At 39.7% G+C, this 13,465-nt stretch overlaps 1 protein-coding gene and 1 pseudogene across 2 annotated transcripts in view; one reads left to right on the top strand and one right to left on the bottom strand.

Annotated features, from left to right (window-relative positions):
* SNX12 (sorting nexin 12) overlaps window positions 1-13,465 on the bottom strand; it is a 63,074-nt gene that overhangs the window by 4,822 nt on the left and 44,787 nt on the right. The window lies entirely within an intron of this gene.
* LOC113886764 lies at window positions 7,288-8,332 on the top strand (annotated as a pseudogene).

Below are 13,465 nucleotides of genomic sequence, written 5' to 3' on the forward strand. Positions count from 1 at the left end.
TTCCAGTGAGTCAGTTCTTCATATCAGGTGGCCAAAGTATTGGAGTTTCAGCTTCAGAATCACTCCTTCCAATGAATATTCAGGACTGATTTCCTTTAGGATTGACTGGTTTGATCTCCTGGCAGTCCAAGGGACTCTCAAGTGTCTTCTCCAACACCACAGTTCAAAAGCATCAATTCTTTGGCGCTCAGTTTTCTTTATAGTTCAACTCTCACATCCATACATGACTCCTGGAAAAACCATAACTTAGACCAGATGGACCTTTGTTGGCATAGTAATGTCTGCTTTCTAATATGCTGTCTAGGTTTGTCATAACTTTTCTTCCACAGAGCAAGCATCTTTAAATTTCATGGTTTTGCTTTATTTTTTTGCTATATTTTGCTTAAATTTCATGCAGTGACCATCTGCAGTGATTTTGGAGCCCAAGAAAATAAAGTCTGCCACTGTTTCCCCATCTATTTGCCATGAAGTGATGGGACTGGATACCATGATCTTAGTTTTTTGAATGTTGAGTTTTAAGCCAGCTTTTTTACTCTCCTCTTTCACCTTTATCAAGAAGCTCTTTAGTTCCTCTTTGCTTTCTGTGATAAGGGTAGTGTCATCTGCATATCTGAGGTTATTGATGTTTCTCCCAGCAATCTTGATTACAGCTTGTGCTTCATCCAGCCTGGCATTTTGCATGATGTACTCTGCATATAAGTTACATAAGCAGGGTGACAATATATACCCTTGATGTACTCCTTTCCCAATTTGAAACCTGTTCATTGTTCCATTTCCAGTTCTAACTGTTGCTTCCTGACCTACATGCAGGTTTCTCAGGAGGCAGGTAAGGTGGTCTGGTATTCACATCTCTTTCAGAATTTTCCAGTTTGTTGTGATCCACACAGTCAAAGGCTTTGGTGTAGTCAATAAAGCAAAAGTAGATGTTTTTCTGGAATTCCCTTGCTTTTTCTATGATCCAACAGATGTTGGCAGTTTGATCTCTGGTTCCTCTGCCTTTTCTAAATCCAGCTTGAACATCTGGAAGTTCCCAGTTCACGTACTGTTGAAGCCTCGCTTGGAGAATTTTGAGCATTACTTTGGTAGCATGTGAGATGACTGCAATTGTGTGATAGTTTGAACATTCTTTGGCATTGCCTTTCTTTGGGATTGGAATGAAAACGGACCTTTTCCAGTCCTGTGGCCAATGCTGAGTTTTCTAAATTTGCTGGCATATTGAGTGCAGCACTTTAGCAGCAGCATCTTTTAGGATTTGAAACAGCTCAACTGGAATTCCATCACCTCCACTAGCTTTGTTCATAGTGATGCTTCCTAAGGCCCACTTTACCTCGCACTCCAGGATGTCTGGCTCTAGGTGAGTGATCACACCATTGTGGTTATCTGGATCATTAAGATCTTTTTTATATAGTTCTGTATATTCTTGCCACCTTTTCTTAATATCTTCTGCTTCTGTTAGGTCTGTACCATTTCTGTCCTTTATTGTGCCCATCTTTGCATGAAATGTTCCCTTGGTATCTCTAATTTTCTTGAAGAGATCTCTAGTCTTTCCCATTCTATTGTTTTCCTCTATTTCTTTGCACTGATCACTGAGGAAGTCTTTCTTATCTCTCCTTGCTATTCTTTGGAACACTGCATTCAAACGGGTATATCTTTCCTTTTCTCCTTTGCCTTTAGCTTTCTTTTCTCAGCTATTTGTAAGGCCTCTTCAGGCAACCATTTTGTCTTTCCTATTTCTTTTTCTTGAGTACTGTCTTTAGCTTTCTTTTCTCAGCTATTTGTAAGGCCTCTTCAGGCAACCATTTTGTCTTTCCTATTTCTTTTTCTTGAGTACTGTCTTTAGCTTTCTTTTCTCAGCTATTTGTAAGGCCTCTTCAGGCAACCATTTTGTCTTTCATATTTCCTTTTCTTGAGTATTGTCTTGATCATTGCCTCCTGTACAATGTCACGAACCTCTGTCCATAGTTCTTCAGGCACTCTGTCTATCAGATCTAATCTCTTGAATCTATTCGTCACTTCCACTGTATAATCATAAGGGATCTGATTTAGATCATATCTGAATGGTCTAGTGGTTTTCCCTACTTTCTTCATTTTAAGTCTGAATTTTGCAATAAGGAGTTCATGACCTGAGCCACAGTCAGCTCCCGGTCTTGTTTTTTGCTGACCGTATAGAGCTTCTCAATCTTCAGCTGCAATAAAATATTCAGAGTGGACAAATTCATAGAGACAAAAAGTAGACTGTTGGTTTCCAGGGACTAAGGGATGGCGAAAATGGGAAGTGACTGCTAACCGGTACAGTTTCTTTTTGGTGTGATGAAAATATTCTGGAATTAGATGGTGGTGATGATTGCACAACCTTGTGAATATACTAAAAACCACTGAGTTATATACTTTAAAATGATGTATTTTATGGTATGTGAATTACATCTCAATTTTAAAAAAGCAATATTTAAATGAAAGCAGCCAGATGCCAAAGGTTATATAGCGTGTGATTCCATTCATATGAAATTTATAGAAAAGGCATATCTATAGAGACAGAAAGTAGATTAGTGGTTGCCTAGGAATAGGGACGAGTAAGGAGACTGACAGACAAAGGGTACAAAAGATCTTGTGGTCTGATGGAAATATTCTAAAGTCAGATTGTGGTCATAGTTGTACAACTATATAATTTACTAAAAATCATTGAATTGTATACTTCAAATAGGTGAATTTTATGGTATGTAAGTTGTACCTCAATAAAGATATTGTTAAAAAAGAAAATATAAATAAACTAAGGCTCCTTAGAGAAATGGCAGGTCTCAGGCAGGAAATATATGAGGTAATCTCTATGCCAAAAATCAAGCAAGCTATGAAAACCTAATGACTAGTGTTGAAGGGATACAGGAGGTAACATTTTGGCAAGATATGGGACAATTTGAGTGTTAAAAAGGATAATGAATGCAATCAATTGAAACCCACTAAATATATTTTTAAAAACATGGGTTCATAATGATAAAGCGAGAACAGACACATACAACTCACTGGATATCATTGAAAGTAAGTCAACAGGGCACAAAGCGTTTATTCTAAAAACTGGCAATCAAGTCCAAGATAAAGAATTAAGTATCTCTCCTATCCTCTCTGCATAAGTAACTCAATAGCTGTAATTGATGAGAGAAAGTTTATTTTCAGAAGAATTCCAACTAATTAATGTAGAAGATAAAACTGGAAAATCACCACCTTGAAATTCCTAGTAAAATAATTAATTCTGCTAATGATCATCAATGAATTAAATCAATAGATGAAAGGTTGATGGGAAACATCATAACGAAGGAATCAGACTGTCACCTGCTCATTAAAAGTGGAATAGACATGATGCTCCAGATGTGACTCAAAGTGCATTACACACCAACCCTTGTGTAATATTCTTGACAAAAAAAAATAGTTGAACTTGAATCAAGCCTCTAAAGCTAACTTCCATTATAGAAAAATATGGAGTGTATAGAGGAATAAAGTAAATGACAGCATAAGAAAGGTAAGAGACAAATCCAAAATGTGGGATTTTCTGTAGGACAACTGACCCACTTTTTGTAACAAGTCGATGGCTTGAAAAAGTAAAGTGCAGACTGCTCTAGATTAAGAGAGGCTTAAGAAATAATATGGACCACAGCCTTGTCTAACTCAATGAAACTAAGCCATGCTGTGTGGGGCCACCCAAGACGGGAGGGTCATGGTAGAGAGGTCTGACAGAATGTGGTCCACTGGAGAAGGAAATGGCAAATCACTTCAGTATTCTTGCCTTGAGAACCCCATGAACAGTATGAAAAGGCAAAATGATAGGATACTGAAAGAGGAACTCCCTGGGTCTGTAGGTGCCCAATATGCTACTGGAGATCAGTGGAGAAATAACTCCAGAAAGAATGAAGGGATGGAGCCAAAGCAAAAACAATAATGCTGAAGCTGAAACTCCAATACTTTGGCCACCTCATGCGAAGAGTTGACTCACTGGAAAGGACCCTGATGGTGGGAGGGATTGGGGGCAGGAGAAGAAGGGGACGACAGAGGATGAGATGGCTGGATGGCATCACCGACTCGATGGACATGAGTCTGAGTGAACTCTGGGAGTTGGTGATGGACAGGGAGGCCTGGTGTGCTGCGATTCATGGGGTCGAAAAGAGTCGGACACGACTGAGCGACTGAACTGAACTGAACTGAAGAAATAATAACCATCTTGATAACTGAAACTTTGTATACCTTGATCAACATTTTTCCCTTTAACCCCTATCCTCCCTGGTCATGGTAAATATTCCCTAGTGTATACTTGTATCAAATCATAAAGTTGTACACCTTAAATATATGCTTTTTTTTTTCTTTCTGGTAGCGCTTTGTAGGCTCTTAGTTCCCTGACCAGGGATCAAAGTTGGACTCCTGCATTAGAAGCATGGAGTCCTAACCACTAGACTGCCAGATAATTCCTTAAATATATTCTACTTTTATTTGTCAATTACACCTTGTCTTGGTCTGTTCGTCCAGGCTGCTATAACAAAATACCATATACTTGTGTGTATGTGTGTGTGTGTGTTCAGTTGGTCAGTCATGTCCAACCCTTTGCAACCCGCCAGGCTCCTCTGTGGAGAAGGTGATGGCACCCCACTCCAGCACTCTTGCCTGGAAAATCCCATGGACGGAGGAGCCTGGAAGGCTGCAGTCCATGGGGTTGCTAAGAGTCAGACACGACTGAGCAACTTCACTTTCCCTTTTTACTTTCATGCATTGGAGGAGGAAATGGCAACCCACTCCAGTGTTCTTGCCTGGAGAATCCCAGGGACGGGGGAGCCTGGTGGGCTGCCGTCTATGGGGTCGCACAGAGTCGGACACGACTGAAGTGACTTAGCAGCAGGCTCCTCTGTCCGTGGGATTCTCCAGGCAAGAATACCGGAATGGTTTGCCATTTCCTACTCCAATTACACCTCATTTTAGTCTGTTTGTCCAGGCTGCTATAACAAAATACCATAGCTTATAAATAACATAAATTTATTTTTTATAGTTCTAGAGACAGGGAGGGAAGTCCAAGATCAAAGTGTTGGCAGATTAAGTGTCTGGTAAGATCCCCTCTTCATAGACAACTCTCTTTTCTCTGTGTCCTCACATGGTGGAATGGGTAAGGGATTTCTCTGAAGTCTTTTTTATAAAGGCACTAATCCTATTTATGAGGGCTCTATCCTCACGACGTAATCATCTTCTAAATGCCCTACCTCCTAACACCATCACAATGGGGGTTAGGTTTCAACATACAAACTTGGGGAAGGGGGTGGAACACAAACATTTAATCTATAGCAATGTCAGTAAGAAGGTAAAAATGATGATAACCAAATGTAATATGAGAACATTGTTTGGATCTTTATATGAACAAACCAACTGTTGGACAATCTTTTGAGATAACCTGAGAAATTTTATAATCAACTGGGTACTAGATACTATTAAGGAATTTTTAATTTTGTAAGATAGCATAAGGAGAAAGCAATGGCAACCCACTCCAGTATTCTTGCCTGGGAAATCCCATGGATGGAGGAGCTTGGTAGGCTGCAGTCCATGGGGTCGAGAAGAGTCGGACATGACTGAGAGACTTCACTTTCACTTTTCCTTTCATGCATTGGAGAAGGAAATGGCAACCCACTCCAGTATTCTTGCCTGGAGAATCCCAGGGACAGGAGCCTGGTGGGCTACCGTCTATGGGGTCACACAGAGTCAGACACAACTGACGTGACTTAGCAGCAGCAGCAGCAGCAAGATAGCATAACCACAGCATAACTGTTATATAAGAAAATGTCTGTACTTTAGACATGCCTAGTGAATGTATATGGTGAAATAACATGATACCTGGGATTGGCTTTTAAAAAAATTTCAGCAAATTTTAAAAAAGAAGGAAACCAGAATTGAAAGAGACATGTGTACCCCAATGTTCATCGCAGCACTGTTTATAATAGCCAGGACATGGAAGAAACCTAGATGTCCATCAGCAGATGAATGGATAAGAAAGCTGTGGTACATATACACAATGGAGTATTACTCAGCCATCAAAAAGAATACATTGAATCAGTTCCAATGAGGTGGTTGAAACTGGAGCTGATTTTACAGAGTGAAGTAAGCCAGAAAGAAAAACACCAATACAGTATACTAACGCATATATATGGAATTTAGAAAGATGGTAATGATAACCCTGTATGCAAGACAGCAAAAGAGACACAGATGTATAGAACAATCTTTTGGACTCTGTGGGAGAGGGACGGGGGGATGATTTGGGAGAATGGCATTGAAACATGTATAATATCATATAAGAAACAAATCGCCAGTCCAGGTTTGATGCAGGGTACAGGATGCTTGGGGCTGGTGCACTGGGATGACCCAGAGGGATGGTATGGGGAAGGAGGTGGGAGGGGGGTTCAAGATTGGGAACACGTGTACACCCGTGGCAGATTCATGTTGATGTATTGCAAAAGCAATACAATATTGTAAAGTAATTAGCCTCTAATTAAAATAAATAAATTTTTTTAAAAAAGAAAGGAAAGAGAAAGGAAAAAAGAGATAGCTGAAACAAGATTGGCAAAATCTTGGTAATTATTGAATGTAGTTAATGGGTACTGGAGAGGGCAATGGCACCCCACTCCAGTACTCTTGCCTGGAAAATCCCAGGGATGGAGGAGCCTGGAAGGCTGCAGTCCATGGGGTATCTGAGGATCGGACACAACTGAGTGACTTCATTTTCACATTTCACTTTCATGCATTGGAGAAGGAAATGGCAACCCACTCCAGTGTTCTTGCCTGGAGAATCCCAGGAATGGGGGAGCCTGGTGGGCTGCCATCTATGGGTTCGCACAGAGTCAGACATGACTGAAGTGACTTAGCAGCAGCAGTTAATGGGTACATGAAGGTTCATTATATAATCCTCTTTATGAGTACATTTGAAGACATTTATTTAAAGTCACAAATCTGACCATGTAACTTCTGAGTATAAAAAAAAACTTCAGTAGTTCTCCAAGGTCCACAGAGATAAAGCTCAAATCCATAGCATGGTCTGTAAAGCTCTACATAATGCAGTCCCCAGCCTCATCTCCTACTACTCCCTAAATTACAGTCATTAAACCTATTTCACATCCCCATGCCTTTGCTCCTGTTTCCTCTGTTTTTTGTTATCACACTTCCTCCTAAAACTTTCTGGCCTGAGGAGAGCTTTCTGACATCAGTACAAGTCTCCATGAACCCTTTCTTGACCTCCAATATTCAATCTACTTTGGTTTGAACCTTCTTCTCCTATCATATAATATCTGTGTTCTTATCTGTAGCCTTAGAGCCTTTGCTCAGTTTCAAACTGTACCTAGGAACTGCTGTACCACGTCCTTCCACGGATCTCACTGGACTGTTTCCCACTGAGAGAGCTCAAAAGTCACTATCTTACAGCACAACATTTAAGGAGGCACTCACTCTCAGGGTCAAGCAAGTGTAGCATCGGCACTACAGGCATCTCATTTTGCTTTACCTTAGATCTGGTCCCTCCTCACACCTAAGTCCAAACATTAAAGTCCTTCTATCTTTTATCACTCTGGTCTCAGGTGCACTCACATGTACCTCTTTAATTCCCTTCTGACAGTTGGCATATGGGAAAATGTGCCTCTCTCCATTTGTAACTTGAAAATTTCCCCTGACTGTGGGCCCTGGTTGCTGAGTACAAGGGAAGTGTTGGTGTTACACCAGTCACAGAAATGGAAATAGCTTAAATCCTTAGTGAAATTAAACATAAGAACCAGCTTTTCGGCCAGAACCACCATTTTCCAGTAATTCGCCAAAATGACCAACACAAAGGGAAAGAAGAGGGGCACCCACTACATGTTCTCTAGGCCTTTTAGAAAACATGGAGTTGTTCCTTTGGCCACATACATGCAAATCTACAAGAAGGGTGATATTGTAGATATCAAGGGAATGGGTACTGTTCAAAAAGGAATGCCCCATGAATGTTGCCATGGCAAAACTGGGAGAGTCTACAATGTTACCCAGCATGCTGTTGTCATCATTGTAAACAAACAAGTTAAGGACAAGATTCTTGCCAAGAGAATTAAGGTGCGTATGGAGCATATTAAGCACTCTAAGAGCCGAGATAGCTTCCTGAAATGTATGAAGGAAAATGATCAGAAAAAGAAGGAAGTCAAAGAGAAAGGGACTTGGGTTCAGCTGAAGTGCCAGCCTGCTCCACCCAAAGAAGCACACTTTGGGAGGACCAATGGAAAGGAACCCAAACTGTTGGAGCCCATTCCCTATGAATTTATGGCCTGATGGGTGTAAAAATAAAGACCTGGACTGTACAAATGTTTCTCTTAATTAAGTAGAGGTGTTGTGTCCAAATTCAGTGGGTGATGTCTTTTCAAATTTAGTGTTTTTTCTTCCTGAAAGATGAAAGATAGTTTGTTGTTCAGTATGCTCCATTTTTTAATAAACTGCCAGATATTATTTATAAAAATAAGTAAATAAACATAAGAACCAGTGCCATCAAATTCTAAAAACTCTTGAAAATACTCCATAGATCCCTTCAAAGCACTGTTAGTATCTACCTACATCTTCTTCCTCTAAGTGTATGCATGCTAAGTCACTTCAGTCATGTCTGACTCTTTGAGACCCTATGGACTGTAGCCCACCAGGCTCCTCTGTCCATGGGATTCTCCAAGCAAGAATACTGGAGTGGGTTGCCATGCCCTCCTCCAGGAAATCTTCCCCACCCAGGGATCAAATCCATGACTCTTAAGTCTCCTGCATTGGCAGGTGGGTTCTTCACTACTAGCACTGCCTTTCTCTCACTCAAGTTAAACTTCAAAAATTCATCCAGTTTTCATTTAATAACTAATATTACAAAAATATTTTCTATTTTTCATTGCTTATGTATAATGCTTAATTTACCCTGTAGGCTTTTAATCTGCTACTCTGAAAACACAACCACTACTCTTAGTTTTTCTGATAAAATTGTCCAAAACTTCAAGTCACTAATTTTAAAAATGTTTAAAAATATAACCATAAAAGAATTAAATATTCATCCTGCCAATCATGTTTAAACTATGTTTCAGTATACCAAATAGACCTAGCCAGTCAGAGAAAATTCTTTACAAAAGATTTCCAGCTAATAGATGTAGAAAGAATGATAGAACTAGAAAAATTACCAGTTTGAAGCCTCTTATAAAATAACTGATTTAGACAATGATCATTGTGCATACATTAATGTTAGTCGCTCAGTCATGTCCGATTCTTTGTGATCCCATGGACTTTAGCCCACCAGGCTCCTTTGTCCATGGAATTTTCCAGGCAAGAATACTGGAGTGGGTTGACATTTGCTACTCCAGATAATGATTATCACTGGATGCTAAAACTAATGGAAGACAAATAGGGAACTTTAAAGTGGGGGGATCAAATGGTCACCAATTTGCAACCAGATACTAGAATAGCATGTGTGAAGGTTTCGATTCAAGAAGAAGAGAGCATGGAATTCTCAATAATGGAAAACGGGGTTTAGAGTTTGAGATAGGAAGTTTTGATAAAAGAAGCTGGTACAGGAGCAAGATGTAGGATCTTGGAAGCTACTCAAAGAATTGTGGACTTTCTCTTACAGGGATTAGGAAGCCACTGAAGGGTTATGTTTTAGAAAGTGTTCTCTGGCTATAGTGTGGAGAATGCTTTGGGAGTAGGAAAGTGGGGGCAGGTAGATGAATTAAGAGATAGTTGCAATAGTGGAGGTGAAATGTGATGGTGGCCTGGACCAGAATAGGAATAGGCAATAAGAAAATAGAAGTACATGGATTCAATAGATATTTAGCAAGTAGACCTAAAAGGATTTGGTGGTAGAATAACTAGAGGGAGGACAGTATGACGGTTTCAGGCTTGGGCCACTGAACTAACAGTGGTGCCATTCTCTGAGATAAGGAACAGAAGAGGAGGAACAAGTTTTGACAGAAAAGGGAAGAACAAGCTCAATATGGGAAATGGTGAATTTGAGATGCCTATCCACATAGGCAGATGGATACACTGGGTCTAAAACTCAGAAAAGAAGTCTGAGTTGAACATACACTTGTGTAAAGTGAATGTATAGTAAGCAACTGAAGCCATGGGAACAGATAAGAGAACCCCAATTTAAAAAAAAAAGAAAACAGCAGAAGTTCCCTGATGGTCTAGTGGTTACAATTCTGGACTTTCACTGCCATGGCCTGGCTTTAGTCCCTAGTTGGGGAACTGAGATACCAAAAGCCATGCAGCCTGGCCAAAAAACAAAACAGAAAAGCAAAGCATAATACATTCCCTGTAGCCCCATATCTTTAACCTTATTATCTATGTTCAGTTCAGTTCAGTTCAGTCGCTCAGTCGTGTCCGACTCTTTGTGACCCCATGAATCGCAGCATGCCAGGCCTCCCTGTCCATCACCAACTCCCGGAGTTCACTGAGACTCACGTCCATCCAGTCAGTGATGCCATCCAGCCATCTCATCCTCTGTCGTCCCCTTCTCCTCCTGCCCCCAATCCCTCCCAGCATCAGAGTCTTTTCCAATGAGTCAACTCTTCACATGAGGTGGCCAAAGTACTGGAGTTTCAGCTTCAGCATCAGTCCTTCCAAAGAAATCCCAGGGCTGATCTCCTTCAGAATGGACTGGTTGGATCTCCTTGCAGTCCAAGGGACTCTCAAGAGTCTTCTTCAACACCAAAGTTCAAAAGCATCAATTCTTCGGCGCTCAGTAGTTTAAAGCAAATAAACCTCAGAAAAGGATAAAGAAACAAAATATCATTCTTCTCCTTTCTAGGCTCCTTGCCATAACCACCCTTCCACTTCTATACACAGTTTTCTATCTCAGAGGGCCAAGTTATAAGGCAGCTGAGTAAGTTAGGATTTTTTGCATTATTACATTTCATTCTCTTCTTTGATGGAAACTTGAAAGATACCTTAGTCTCATTAAAAGAAAACTTAGAAACTGTCTTAAGGTAGGTTAATTCTCTTAGAAGCATGCTTTCAGATAGCTACTTTTATCCATTATATTTAATTTTAAGACAATAACCTTTCCCCATCCTTATTTGCAATTCTGAGAGCACCTTCCAGAGTAAGGCATATTTCCTCCTTTTTAATAAAGTATGTAAACACTTGTTGTCAAATTTAGCAGGGTATATAGAAGGGTACATTATTAGGAGGTTTTGACAGTCAGATTTTTGAAGCTTGAACTAGATGATCCTTAAAGTTCTTAGATTCAATAAGGATTCTATGATTAAAGTATAATGGTCTTGGCTCCCTCAAACATTTTCCCTTGACTCTGTCACCAAGGATGACACAGAACGAGCCAGACCAGGTCAGTTTTCATGCAAAAATAAGTTTGGACTATGTGAAAGGCCTCTATTTTACAAGAAATAAGCCTTCTTATGACCTTGAAGCACTGGCCCATGAAAACACTTAGAAATTGGACCTACTTTGTGTACTGTGACAGGTCTGTTAGTTCAGACCCTATATACAACAGTAACTGAAGGTAGATGAACAGCACTAACCCTTATTTGACAGACTGATTTCAACATGGGAGAAAAGTCTCCAATCAGGCTGAAAAGAGTTGAGCTGCAAATTTCCCTTCTTGATATTTTTAAATAGTTAGTTGTATGAACACACCAAAAGCATACTAAGCAAATCTGCAGATGATAGACGGAAAGAAAGCTAGTCAACCGGACGACATTTAGGATTCAAAATAAGCTTGACAAGCAGGAATAATAGGCTAAATTTAACAAGGTGAAGAGAAAGAGATCAACTTAAAGAGTGCATTCCGAGTCCTAAAACACAACTGTGCAAGTACCAAATGGATGAACACAGCAGCAGAGTCAGTCTTAGGAATTCCGACTACCTCAACATAAGTCAACAGAGTGATTGACGTGATTGTCAAAAAGAAAAAGAAAAAAAAAAAAAAAAGGCAAAAGCTAAATAAATCTTGGCCTACATGAGTAGTAGCATAGGATCTAAAACAAAAAGGCATTGACTCTCCTCTCTGTAGTGAGGGGAAATAGTACATTTCATTGCTTGAAATAGTACATTTCATTCTAGATGCCAATCTTTAAAGAGAGATATTAGTGAACTGAAGTAAGAGCAGAACAGAATAACCAGAATGATGAGTGGATCTTAAAACTCTGTCATGAGAATAGTGACAGTAAAGGAATTGCAGATTTTTAGCATAAAGACAAGACTTAGTAGAGGAAACCAATGACCACTGTTTTCAAATGTAAATGTCATCAAGTACCAAAGCTGCGCAACAATAGAAAAGACTGTCTCTGGAGCATATCCTCAAATAATGACGTGTTCAAGCACAGACCTAGACAATCATTTTATGGGAACATTGAGAGAGATTCAAAAGCCTGGGATAATTCATAGGTCTCTCTGCTAAAAAAGCCAAAAGCCATGATACTCCAGTAGTAATAAATATACCTAGTACAAGATCTTAGTTTCTAAATATCATTCTTCATTTAAGAGAGCCAAAGCTCCTTGGAGAAATAGCTGGTCCCAGGGGGATAGCAGGTATATGATAAGCAAGTATATGATAAGCTTGTAATGCATATATATCATATAGCAAGTATATGATAAGCTTGAAATAGTCTTATTGTCCCAGAAAGTAAGGAAGTGCTAAATAATGATGGGGATATGTAAATGGACACAGATATCAGCTTGAAAGGGCTCCTACTGCCCAAGTCTGGGCCAATTTAACTATAAAACTGAATAATGACAGTAAAACATTACTATTGTTGTTGTTCAGTCACTAAGTCGTGTCTGACTCTTTGCAACCCCAAAGCCTCCCTGTTCCTCACATTATAACCCACGTTATAAAATATTATAGGGCTATCTTCCCTGGTGGCTCAGATGGTAAAGCATCTGCCTACAATGCAGGAGATCCAGGTTCAATCCCTGGGTCGGGAAGATTTCCTGGAGAAGGAAATGGCAACCCACTCCAGTATTCTTGCCTGGAAAATCCCATGGATGGAGGAGCCTGGTAGGCTACAGTCCATGGGGTCACAAAGAGTTGGACACGACTGAGCTACTTCACTTTCACTATAAAATATTATAACTCATGCAAAAAATAAGAACCCATGTATCCATACTGATAATCAATCTATCAATACATGGGGTAAAAGGAAAGCTCTTTGTTTCAGCAGAATGCCAACTAATGTAGAAATAAAGATATATTTAGAAAACCACTATTTTCCAAACTACATAGTAATGAGTAATTCAGGTAAGAATTATCAGTGAGTGCTAAAAACTATTAGGTGAAAATTTGATGAGGAACAAGACATTTATACAGTCTCAAATTATCCCCTCACAAATTGTATATTGATTACAAAAGAAAAAATAGTAAATTTACAGTGGAGAAACCTGGCAGACTTCACTTTACCAAATAGCCAAACTTAGCATCAGCGATCGTGGGACAGGCAAACATTATGTGCTT

The sequence above is a fragment of the Bos indicus x Bos taurus genome, chromosome X (genome assembly GCF_003369695.1).
Source record: "Bos indicus x Bos taurus breed Angus x Brahman F1 hybrid chromosome X, Bos_hybrid_MaternalHap_v2.0, whole genome shotgun sequence".
In the NCBI taxonomy this organism is placed as follows: Eukaryota; Metazoa; Chordata; class Mammalia; order Artiodactyla; family Bovidae; genus Bos; species Bos indicus x Bos taurus.